The sequence below is a fragment of the Lathyrus oleraceus genome, chromosome 2, assembly GCF_024323335.1.
Source record: "Lathyrus oleraceus cultivar Zhongwan6 chromosome 2, CAAS_Psat_ZW6_1.0, whole genome shotgun sequence".
NCBI lineage: Eukaryota > Viridiplantae > Streptophyta > Magnoliopsida > Fabales > Fabaceae > Lathyrus > Lathyrus oleraceus.
Genome location: NC_066580.1, coordinates 138,281,719 through 138,294,676, shown reverse-complemented (window position 1 = coordinate 138,294,676; position 12,958 = coordinate 138,281,719). Strand labels below are relative to the sequence as shown.

At 38.1% G+C, this 12,958-nt stretch overlaps 1 pseudogene; it reads left to right on the top strand.

Annotated features, from left to right (window-relative positions):
• The first annotated feature begins 2,732 nt into the window (after positions 1–2,732).
• Positions 2,733–2,832, top strand: LOC127123956 (uncharacterized; annotated as a pseudogene).
• Positions 2,833–12,958: the final 10,126 nt, after the last annotated feature.

Here is a 12,958-nt window from a genome sequence, read left to right as displayed (position 1 = left end):
CTTCTATTTTGGCTTTGTCTACTTCAATTCCTCTATTTGATATGATGTGTCCTAAAACAATTCCTTCTTGTACCATAAAATGACATTTTTCCCAATTAAGTATTAGGTTTACTTTTACACATCGTTCTAGAACTCTTTCTAGGTTTTCAAGACATTCTTCAAAGCTTTGTCCGCATACGGAAAAATCATCCATAAATACTTCCATGATATTTTCAAGAAAATCGGCGAATATTGCCATCATGCACCTTTGGAAGGTTGCAGGAGCATTGCACAAGCCGAACGACATTCGTCGATAAGCGAAGGTACCAAAAGGACATGTGAATGTTGTCTTTTCTTGGTCATCAGGATGAATTGGTATTTGAAAGAAGCCTGAGTACCCGTCTAGATAGCATAAATGAGAATGTTTTGCTAATCGTTCTAACATCTGGTCAATGAATGGTAAAGGGAAATGATCTTTTTGGGTTGCTTTGTTTAGTTTCCTATAGTCAATGCACATTCTCCATCCCGATTCAATTCGTTTGGTTATAGTTTCTCCTTTTTCATTTTCAATAACTGTTATACCTCCTTTCTTTGGTACTACGTGTACATGACTAACCCATTTGCTATCAGATATAGGATATATGATACCTGCCTCTAATAACTTTGTTACTTCCTTTTTCACTACCTCGCTCAGAATCGGGTTTAGTCTCCTCTGATGTTCCCTAGAAGTTTTACAGTCTTCTTCTAGCATGATGCGGTGCATACAAATAGAAGGACTTATTCCTTTAAGATCGGTGATGTTGTATCCTAGTGCGGTTGGATATTTTCTTAAGATATGTAGGAGTTTTTCGGTTTTGAGTTTTCCTAGGTCTGCATTAACTATCACTGGTCGTTCAAGTTCTAAGTCTAGGAATTCATATCTCAGATTTTTGGGAAGTGTTTTCAGGTCGAGGTTTGGTTTCTTAAGGCATTGCGTAGGATCCGATGTCATTGCTAAACATTGGTTAAGTCTGTCTTCTATACGATAGTCAGACAATTTGTCATTTTCTAACTCTGTTCCTTTTATGCATTCATCGATGATATCCATGAAGTAACATGTGTCATCTATTGCAGGTGCTTTCAAAAATTGGGAAAGAATGAACTCAATTTTCTCTTCTCCTACTTCGAAAGTGAGTCGTCCTCGTTTTACGTCTATGATCGCACCGACAGTTGCTAAGAATGGTGTTCCCAATATAATGGGTGTAACTTCATCTTCTCTTATGTCCATAATTATAAAATCGGTTGGAATGTAGAATTGACATATGCGCACGGGAACGTTTTCAAGAATTCCTACAGGATATCTAACGGAACGATCTGCTAATTGCACAGACATTTTAGTTGGTCTTAATTCTCCCATTTCCAGTTTATTGCATATGGATAAAGGCATAACACTGATACCTGCTCCTAAATCGCATAGAGCTTTGTCTATGACAAATTTTCCTATGTGACAGGGTATAGAGAAACTACCAGGATCTTTAAGTTTATGAGGCATATTCTGGATTATAGCGCTGCATTCAGCAGTGAGTGTAACGGTTTCGCTATCTTCAAGTTTCCTTTTATTAGAAAGAATTTCTTTTAAGAACTTAGCATATGAGGGCATCTGCGTAATAGCTTCTGTAAAAGGAATTGTGACGTTTAATTGTTTCAGTAAGTCAACAAATTTTTTAAATTGGCCTGCATCTTTGGTTTTAATAAGCCTTTGAGGGTAAGGGATAAGTGGTTTATAAGGTGGTGGAGGTACATAAGGTTCTTTCTTTTCTATGGTTTCCTTATTACTCTCTTCCTTTTCCTTAGGTTTATTTTCTTCCTCAGTTGACTTTTTAGAGTTTTGGTTTTTAATTCTTGGATCAGACGGTCCTTCTACCTCTGTTCCACTTCTCAATATGATTGCATGAGCGTGGCTTTTCGGGTTAGGTTGGGGCTATCCAGGAAATGTACCAGTTGGGACAGCAGTAGGCGCTTGTTGTTGAGCTACTTGTGATATTTGTGTTTCCAGCATTTTGTTATGGGTAGCCAGGGCATCTACTTTACTTGCTAGTTGTTTAATTTGTTCGCTAGTGTGTACATTCTGGTTTAAGAAATCTTTATTGGTTTGCTGTTGAGAATCTATGAAGTTCTCCATCATGATTTCCAAGTTGGATTTTCTAGGAACATTATTGTTAGGTGTAGATGGGGTCGGCTTTTGATATCCAGGAGGTATAGCTGGGGCTTGACTGGGAGATTGACCTGGTGCGTATAAAGCATTATTGCTCTTATATGAAAAATTAGGATGGTTCTTCCAGTTTGAGTTATAGGTATGCGAGTAGGGATTTCCTTGAGCATAATTCACTTGCTCTGCTTGGATTCCTGTTAGGAGTTGACAATCTGCAAGAGTGTGACCTTGGATTCCACAGACTTCGCAATTTTGAGCTGCGGCAACCACGGTGGCTGGAGGTGATACATTTAAACTTTCAATTTTTTGGGCCAGAGCATCCACTTTTGCATTAACATGATCAAGGCTACTTATCTCGTACATGCCACTTTTCGTTTGAGGGTTTTCTACCATTGTTCGGTCGCTTCCCCACTGATAATGGTTTTGGGCCATGCTCTCGATAAGTTGATAAACATCGGCATAAGGTTTATCCATAAGCGCACCACCTGCGGCGACGTCTATTGTTAACCTTGTGTTGTATAAGAGACCATTATAGAGGGTATGAATTACTAACCAGTCCTCTAAACCATGGTGTGGACAAAGTCTCATCATGTCTTTGTATCTTTCCCATGCTTCGAAAAGAGACTCGTTATCTTTCTGTTTAAATCCATTTCTCTGGGCTCTCAACATAGTTGTTTTGCTTGGAGGAAAATGTCGGGCAAGAAAGACTTTCTTCAACTCATTCCATGTGGTGACTGAGTTGGAAGGAAGAGACTGGAGCCATCTTCTAGCTTTATCTCTTAACGAGAAGGGAAAAAGACGAAGTCGAATCGCCTCTGAAGTGACACCATTAGCTTTAACAGTATCAGTGTATTGGACAAATACGGATAAATGAAGGTTTGGATCCTCGGTAGGATTTCCAGAGAATTGATTCTGTTGCGCTGCTTGTAACAACGAAGGTTTAAGTTCGAAGTTGTTTGCTTCGATTGCGGGTGGAGCAATACTCGAATGCGGCTCATCTTGCGATGGAGCGGCGTAATCTCGAAGAGCACGAGCTGGTTCTGCCATCTCAGGTATCGGCGAAGGAAGAATATTTTTGAGGTCGGGCACTTCGATAGGAGGGAGATTGTTTGCAGCACGATATTCCCGAATTCATCATAAGACTCGGAGATATAGTTCAACGTCGTTGATTCGTAAGTAAAACGGCTCGCCTTGTGAGCGAGTGTGTGGCATACAAATCAACGAAAGAAAGAAATAAAAATTGCCTTAGTCTCTACAGCGTAACAAAAGGGTTACGATATCGACTAAATAAAAGTCCCCGGCAACGGCGCCAAAAACTTGATCGCGACTTTATAAGTCTATTGGGGTACTAACTGTAAGTGCACAGTCTTATCGCGTAGTTTTAAAAGATATCGATCCCACAGGGACTTATGAATCGATATACCGTTTTCTAAGGTTACTTCGTAAAGCTAAGGCGGATGATACTTTGATGATTTGGGGGAGAAGTAAAACTAAAATTGGATCTAATTTAAATATCAATTAAGCGGATATCGGTATGTAGTTCGTCGTAATTAGGGAATCAAATCTTCATTGGTTTCTTGGTTTTAAAATAAATCTTTTCAGTAGACACTATTGATTAAAAGTCTTATCTCAAACTCTCGCTCTGTTGAATAGACTATGACTTTATATTAACGTAGTTGTCACTTATTAGTTAAGTCCAAAATCACTTTTTGAAAACAACAGAATCTATAGAAACTCTTTTCATTAAAATAATAACCGTTTAAACACCCTCGTCTCAAACTCTCGCTCTATTGACTTAGATTATATAATTAAACTTAAATGGTTAACTCTCGTCCTCACATTTAACCTTTAAAAATACTTTTTGAAAAAGATTAGAATTTAATTAACTCTAAAAATTGCTTTCGCCCTGATTTAGAATTAATGTTCAATTTACACTGTCCAGTTAAAAACTCAAACCGTCGTTCTATTGATTTTAACTTCTTTATGTCTTTTACTTTCGTACAAAAACCTTGGTATTAACTCTGTAAATTGAGACCATAAAAAAAGTGACTTTATTTTTAAATACAATTATACCAACTTAGTTTTGATTCCTTCATTCTGCTTACTTTACATACCGATATCTAAATTAATTAGCCGGACATGCTAAACAGGTCTAAACAATCATCATGCTTAAATAAAACCATCTCAGGCAAACAATATAAATAAACAGCAATGCAGAGCATATATAAATTAAAACAATAAATTAAAGAACCTGAATAATTAATAGGAATCTTGAACACTCCACCACAGACCGGTTGGATTTGTTCTTGCACTCTTCAATCGGATAGGAAAATAAAAGCAAAGGGATAAAAATACTATGATCTAACGTAAGGTTAGATCCAGTAAAAGATACACAATAGTTTCCGGTGTAGAAACTATTGTGTGAAAAATTAATTAAGTGCTCTGAAAATTGACTGGAAAAGAAAAGGAAATAAAAATTGCTAATAATAGAAAGCTGTAGAAAATTAGTGTTGTAAATGCTTGCACGGCGGAAAGGGAAGCGAGAGCTTCAGGGTTGGATCTTTGATTCTATTTATATTAGTCTCCTTTGTAACCGTTTTCCCAAAATGCCTTCAGTAAGTAAGCTTCACGTTTCAACGAGTCAAGCGGAAGAATAGCTTCAACGTGCCTCTGTTACGTGTCAAAAGCCAAAAATATAGGAGTGGGGTGTGACGTTCGTCACACCATGTGTTACGCTCGTAACACAAAGTAGCAGGGCGTGACGCTCGTCACACCTTGTGTGGCGGTCGTCACAGCTTCAGCGCTCCTGGCTTGTAATTGTGGGCTGGGCTTTAGTGGAATTTGCTTTCATCCTCTTTTTCACCCCCACTTTTATTTCTTTTTCACTTATGCTTCAAATAAGTTACCTGAGACAAATAGAAGGGAAAATACCACGTAATATCGAATAATATGAAATAAATTGAAACAAATAATAATATAATTTAATTAAGTCGAGTCCAAAAATGTTATATTATTTCATGTTATCAGAAACGACAAATTTCTACCAAGCTTGAGCCCAAATCTGACAAATGCTTATTTGTGGGGTATCCTAAAGAAACAAGAGGGTATTACTTCTACAATCCTTCTGAGGGCAAAGTGTTTGCCGCTCGAACTGGAGTTTTCCTAGAAAAGGATTTTATTTCCAAAGGAATCAGTGGGAGGAAAGTAGAGCTTGAAGAAATTCAAAAATCACAAAGCATTGACACACCTATAGAGGAATTAGACTGGGAAACACAAGTAGTTATGGAAGAGCAACCTGCTCAAGTAGAACAAGACCAGCGTAGGTCAAGCAGGATACGTCACCTACCTGAGAGATATGGATATCTCATAACTGATCAAGGTGATGTATTACTCATGGATCAAGATGAGCCTGTGACCTACCACGAGGCCATAACTGGTCCCGAGTCTGAGAAGTAGCTAGAAGCCATGAAATCTGAAATGGATTCCATGTACACAAACCAAGTTTGGACCTTGGTAAAGCCTCCTGTAGGAGTTAACCCTATAGGATGCAAGTGGGTCTTCAAAAAGAAGACTGACATGGATGGTAAGGTACATACCTATAAGGAAAGACTGGTTGCAAAAGGATATAAACAAATTCATGGGGTTGACTATGATGAAACCTTTTCACCAGTTGCAATGCTTAAATCTATTCGGATTTTACTTGCTATCGCTGCATATCATGATTAGGAAATATGGCAGATGGAGGTCAAAACTGATTTCCTTAATGGGAATCTTCTTGAGGATGTGTACATGACACAACCTGAAGGATTTGACATACCAGAAGAAGCCCAAAAGATATGTAAGTTACAAAGATCAATCTATGGATTGAAGCAAGATTCCAGAAGCTGGAATCTTTGTTTTGATGAAACAGTAAAACAATATGGATTCATCAAGAACAAAGATGAGCCTTGTGTATACAAGAAGGTTAGTGGGAGCATGATCGTTTTCTTGGTATTATATGTAGATGACATATTACTCATTGGAAACGATGTCCCTACCCTGCAACAAGTAAAGTCTTGGTTGGGGAAATGCTTTTCTATGAAGGACCTAGGTGAAGCAGACTATATATTAGGAATCAGAATCTATAGAGATAGATCACAAAAACTGCTTGGCCTAAGTCAGAGTACGTACATAGACAAAGTGCTGAGACGCTTTAATATGCATGATTCCAAGAAAGGATTCATACCTATGCAACATGGCATGTGTCTATCAAAATCACAATCCCCTTCAACTAAGGAAGAAAGGGATCGCATGAATAAGATTCCATATGCATCTGCAATAGGATCTATCATGTATGCCATGTTATGTACTCGACCAGATGTCTCGTATGCTTTAAGTGCAACGAGTAGGTACCAATCTGATCCTGGTGATGCTCATTGGGTAGCTGTCAAGAATATCCTTAAGTATTTGAGAAGGACTAAGGACTCATTCTTAATATATGGAGGTCAGGAAGAGCTGGCTGTAATTGGATACACCGATGCTAGCTTCCAGACAGATAAGGATGACTTTAGATCGCAATCTGGTTATATGTTTTGCTTAAACGGTGGCACTGTGAGTTGGAAAAGTTCAAAGCAAGATACAGTTGTTGATTCTATAACCAAGGTCGAGTATATTGCTACCTCTAGTGCAGCAAAGGAAGCTGTTTGGATCAAAAAGTTCATTAGTGAACTTGGCATAGTTCCAAGCATTGTGGATCCCATTGGTCTCTATTGTGATAACAATGGTGCTATCCCACAAGCTAAGGAACCTAGATCTCACCAACGATCCAAACACATACTTATGCGTTATCACCTCATTAGAGAGATAATAGATAGAGGAGACGTGAAAATATACAGAGTACCTACACTTGATAATATTGCTGACCCACTGACAAAGCCTCTTGCGCAGCAGAAGCATGATGGCCATACTAGATCTATGGGCATTAGGGGTATGCCTGATTGGCTCTAGTGCTAGTGGGAGATTGTTGGTGTAAGCCCTAGAGGCCATTAGTTTTGGTACTTGTACCGAATTATTTATTAATAATAAAAGGTTTTTTCTTTATTATGTTTGTCTAATAAAGTCCCTAGAATAGATAGTCCGTTTAATGTATCAAGTGTGACTTAATCATGAGATCACATTAAACATAAGGACATTATTCTTAAAGTATCCGTAGTCGAGCTTTATTGTGAAGTGGGATAACATTAAAGCATTAAGACTATTATGTATATAGACTGATGATCACATCTCATGGATCATGGATAAGGAGTTATCAAGTCTTAAACATAGGTATGAATATTAAGAGTAATATTTATACTGGATTGACCCACTATGAGAATACTATATAGAATGTTATGCAAAGTGTCATAAAGTATTCTCATGGTGATAATGATGTATACCACCCTTCGACCTGAAATCACTATGGACCCTAGATGTAGAGTCGAGTGCCTTATTGCTGATCAAACATTATCCGTAACTGGATGACCATAAAGACAATTGATGGGTACTCCACGAAGCATGCTAAGGGACATGAGTGACCTAGATGGAATTTACCCGTCCTACGTAACAGGATAAATGTCTATGGGCCCAATATTGAACTGAACAAGGATGACACGGTCTATACCTTGTGTTCAATATAAACATAAGGACAAAAGGGTAATTGTACACATAAGTATTATCACAAAAGGATTTGTCAGATCACATGACATTTTGGTGTCTTGGGTAGTTGTGATATGTTGCTAGATACCGTTCACTATTTATCATGTTAAATACATGATTTAATATAATTGTCAATGCCGCGAAAACCTACAAGGTCACACACAAAAGGACGGATTGATGAGAGATAGAGTAACTAAGGAATACCTTAATATACGGTGCACTTAAGTGAATTGTAGAACATCGTAAGGTATGGTGTACTTAAGTAGAATACGAAATATGGTAAGGTACCACGCGCTTAAGTGATTTTGGCATATTATAAGATATGGGCCACATACACTTGAGTGGGCTTTTTAGCTTGCAGCCCACACAAGTGGTTCTATAAATAGAACCCTTGTGTAGAAGCATGCGTGCAGTTGCAATTTCGTTTCTCTCTCTCTCTCTCTTTCTCACTCAGAGCCTTCATTCGTAGCAGCTAGCACTGAGATTGAAGGATTCCGTTCGTGTGGGCTGAGTAGAGGCGTTGTCATTGTTCAAAGTTCGTGATCGCTCCGTAGATCTGCATCAAAGGTTACAATCACCATAAGAGGTAACGATTCTATCACTGATCATGCCCATTCGTAAGGATCACTAAAGGAGAAATTTTAAATTCCGCTGCATTTTGGATCGCTCTTCTCCTTCACTAAGTATAATATATTGACTCACCAGAGGTATGTTGGTATTTTTTAAAAGCTCAGGGGTTTTATTAACTTATCTGACGTTCATACTGTCAATAAACGTTGATGTGATATTAGTTAGAGGCTACGGACATGACCGTCATTTAGAGCTCCACAGGAGTTGACGTAAAATGGAGATTAAAGGCTTTTATTTGCATGACCTATGTTCAAAGCCTCATTGGGGTTGATGTAAAATGGAGGTCGGCGGCTTTATTTTGCATGACCGGCGTTCAGAGCCCCATGTGAGTTGACGTAAAATAGAGGTCAAAGGCTTTTATTTGCATGACCCGACCAAAGATTTTATTAACGTTGCCCGACTGCAACTGACTATGCTAGAGGTTTTAAGTAGCTCACACTTCAATTAGGTTAGAGGTTTTATTAACGTTGTCCGGTCGCAGCTGATTATGCCAGAGGCTTCAAGTAGCTTGGACTTCGGTTAGGCCAGAGGTTTTATTAACTTTGCCCGGCCGCAGCCGATAATGCCAGAGGCTTTAAGTAGATTGGACTCCAGTTAGGCCAGAGGTTTTATTAACGTAGCTCATCCGCAACCAATTATGCCAGAGACTTTAAGTAACTTGGCCTTCAGTTAGGCCATAAGTGTTATTAACGTAGCCCGCCGAAGCCGATTTCATTACCCGACCAGAGGTTTATCGTTTACATAACCGTTTTGCTCCTTGTGGAGGTCTTTGTCGTTCTCGGTCTCTTATTTTATTGGAGGGTAAGTCAATGTCCGGTCTTTGCTCCGACAACTACCTTACATAATTTTAAAAACTTTAGGGAAGAGGATGTGTCTCCCGCCCTCACAGGGGAAAGGAGAAACACCCATTTGCCTATGTAATCTAAATTAGTTTACAAGTTACAAACAACAGAGAAATTAGCTTTCCTTATTCAACAATAAAAATATTTAATTTAAAGCATAAACTTTAGTCTATTCTGCTTATTGATTTTGTCAGTGCTCTCGGTTGAGGAAGTGCACGCTCTCAAGTCTTGTCATGTTATATGTTGTTACTCTTGATATAATTTTACCACATCTCACCTATTCACGAACGACTTGTTATCCTTCGAATTTTTACCTAATAGATATGTTATTTTTAGCCTGTACTATTACATACTTTAATATACTTGTTAATTATAAAAATAGTTTGTATAAATACTTTAACATCACAAAAACCTCAATCTAAAAATATTTAAGATTTAAGTCACATTGTATCCATGCCAATAGAAAACAAATACTTAATCAACTACTCGGATAAAGATTAGAACTTGCTGAAATGCACATGATGTATCTCCGATTAAATAGGAAGAAGACGTGACTGTTTAGCAATTGCAACAACTAGTATATATAATATCATAAAGGATAGATAATCATAGAATAGTTAGGCAATCATATACACGCTCTTCATAAAAAATAGTTATACTTCCATGAAAAATATCATTCAAGAAAAATAACCATCATAAAAAAAACGAGCTAAGAACCATGAGTATTCAAACTACACACAATGACTCCAATACCATGCTTGAAGCATAAGTCGCAATCTGAATCATTGTACTCATTTTTCTTCTGAGACTGCATACTTGTACTATTGAACCAATAAATATAAGAACAGTCAAACTTTAAAGCTCAAGTTACCTTCGGTTTGATCATCCTCTAAAGCTATATCAGCAAGTAGCTCATTCTCATCCTTATTGAGTATGCAAAGCCTACAAAATATAGAATTCTAATGGTGAACTTCACAGTGTGGAGATGCTGAAGGTGAGAAAAACAAGAAAGGGGGGTTTGAATTGTTTAAAAAAAATAAGCGCTTTTGCAAAATGAAATCACACAAAGATTTTATACTGGTTCGCTTATAACACAAAGCTACTCCAGTCCACCCGGCCAAGGTGATTTCGCCTTCAACAAGGACTTAATCCACTAATCTTGAAAGATTACAAACAACCCCTAAGAGAAAAGAAAATCTCTTAGTCCTCTCAAGTCTACAGACTACAACAAGTCACTTGAGGAAATCAAATAAAAATAGATACAAGATGTGTAATCTAAAGTGCTTCTAAGAAAGCAAATATTACAAACTTAAGAACAAATTTTTTTCACTTGATAAGCAACAGCTTAGTGAAAATCTTTGAAGAACAAAGAAGTTTTTCTTGAGCGTGATATAATTTCAGTATAGTTTTGGCTAGTGATTTCTTGGTATTTGCTGAATGAGATTTCTTCTCTATTTATAGGAGTTGAAGTAGAGTTGAAGTAGCGTTGAATCTGTTGGATATTGAGATGTAATTACGCCATTCCATTAATAGCTTCTGCAGTAGACTTTTTCACTTAGAAGTGACTACTTACCACAATTAGTATCTTTTCTCTTGGAAGTGGAGATTAACGTCTCTTTCTAATTGAGGAAATCCGTTTGCAGAACTTTAACTTGGCTTAAACGTTACTTCATCATGATTAACAATTCTGATTAGAGTCTTTGTGTATCTGGAGAAATTGGCTTCTGATGTTATCTCTTGAAAGTTCAGATGACGCTTGATAACTTCAGACTTTGCAGAAGGCATTTGTTCAGAGTCAGAGCTTCTAGACTTTACTTCATGTTCAGATGCTTCTGATATTTTGTAGTTTTGTCCAGAGTCAGAGCTTCTTGAAACGAGATTTCACTTTAGATGCTTCTGATACTTGAGATTTTGCATCTGATCTTGTTTTGCATCTGATGACATCATCAGATTTATTTCTTCTTTCTTTAGAACCCTGCACACTTAGAAACTTTTCGTTAGGGTGCCACTTTTGGTTTCATCCTTTGTTATCATCAAAATCATGGAATCTATTGTAGAACTATTTTTGTTCTTACAATCTCCCCCTTTTTGATGATGACAAAACAAATAAAATTATCAGATGAAACATGAAAAATATTAGATCAGATAGACAAAAGCTCCCCCTGAGTTAGCGCTAGGGAGTTCAGAAGTTCTTACCAGAGCTTTTCCAAGTAATTAGGTTTCTGAAAACTTTCTGCAAATGCTTAACTTTAAAGTTAGAGTTATTTAATCAGAGCTATTATTTAATCAGAGCTTATTTATATCAGAACTATTTCTATAATTGTTGCAGAATGCTTAAGGTTTTAGACATAATTTTCATCAGAGCTATTTAATAATTTCTCCCCCTTTTTGGCATAATCAAAAAGGCATAAAACATAAAAAATAGAGAGAAAAACACTTCATTAAACAGCACAAAGGCAAACAGCAGTCAAAAACAACAGATTCAAGAGAATATCAGAGCTAAAAAAGAAAAGACAGAAGCAAAAAACACTAGGCAACCAAAATAAATCCTAAGTGCCTAAGGGTTTGGAGGAGGAGGAAGTCTCTGTAGTAGCATGGCAAACATATTCTGGAGGTTTTCATTCAGAGCGTCTTGTTTGTCCATCCTTGCCCGGAGCTCACTCTGATCTTGCTTGATCTCTTTCTGATCTTGCTTGATCTCCTTCAGAGTGTTAAGAATCAGAGGGATCGTAGAGGAAGACTCCCCCTGAATCAGAGCCTGCTGAGTTTCAGCTTCAGCAGCAGCTTGGGCTTCTGCATCTGCCTTAGCCTTGGCTTCTGCTTCCTGAATTCTCAGAAGTTCTGCTTCCTTTGCCAGGCGTTCTTCTTCCAACCTCTTAGCTTCTTCTGCAGCTTCCTTAGCCAACCTTTCTTCTTCCAATCTCTTGGCCTCAGCTTCTCTAGCCAGTCTCTCCTCCTCTAACCTTCTGGCCTCAGCTTCTCTGGCCAGTCTTTCCTGGAGTCTTTCCTCAGAGTCTCTGATGTAGCCATTTCTGACTTGTTCAGAGATACTCTTCAGCCTATAAGACTCAGAGGTCATCCAACTAATAACTCTGTTCCAGTGTGTCCTAACAGATTTAGGATCATCACTAACTTCAGAATTTTTAGCCAGAGACTTGATCTTCTGGACTGAGGATTCTGCAACCTGCATAATGGCCTCCTCAAGGGTAGGTATGATAATTTTAGGTTCAGGTTCAGGTGAATGAGGTGGAGAGTTTTGAGGGCTGAGATGTAGAGGTTGAGGTTCAGTTTCTGGTTCTGGCTGGGGTTCAGATTCTGCTTCTGGTTGAAGTTCAGAATCTGGGTCTGGTTGAAGACTGGGGGATGAAGCATAGAGTGGGTTTACATCTAATGGGTCAGAGTCTGGGCTAGGTACAGCGGGAATTAATGGTGGAGTGATATAAGGTTCAGATGGGCGAATTACAGATGGTTGAGTTTCAGAGGGTGTGGTGGTTGTTTGTGGTGGAAGGGAAGTTTGATTTTCAGAGGTAATGGTGGTTGTTTGTTGTGGAATAGAAGTTCGGAGGGGAGAGGTTACTTCAGTTTGTGTTTGAGTTTGTGGAGCGAAATTTTTAGCATAAATTTCAGCTATTGTTGGGGAGTT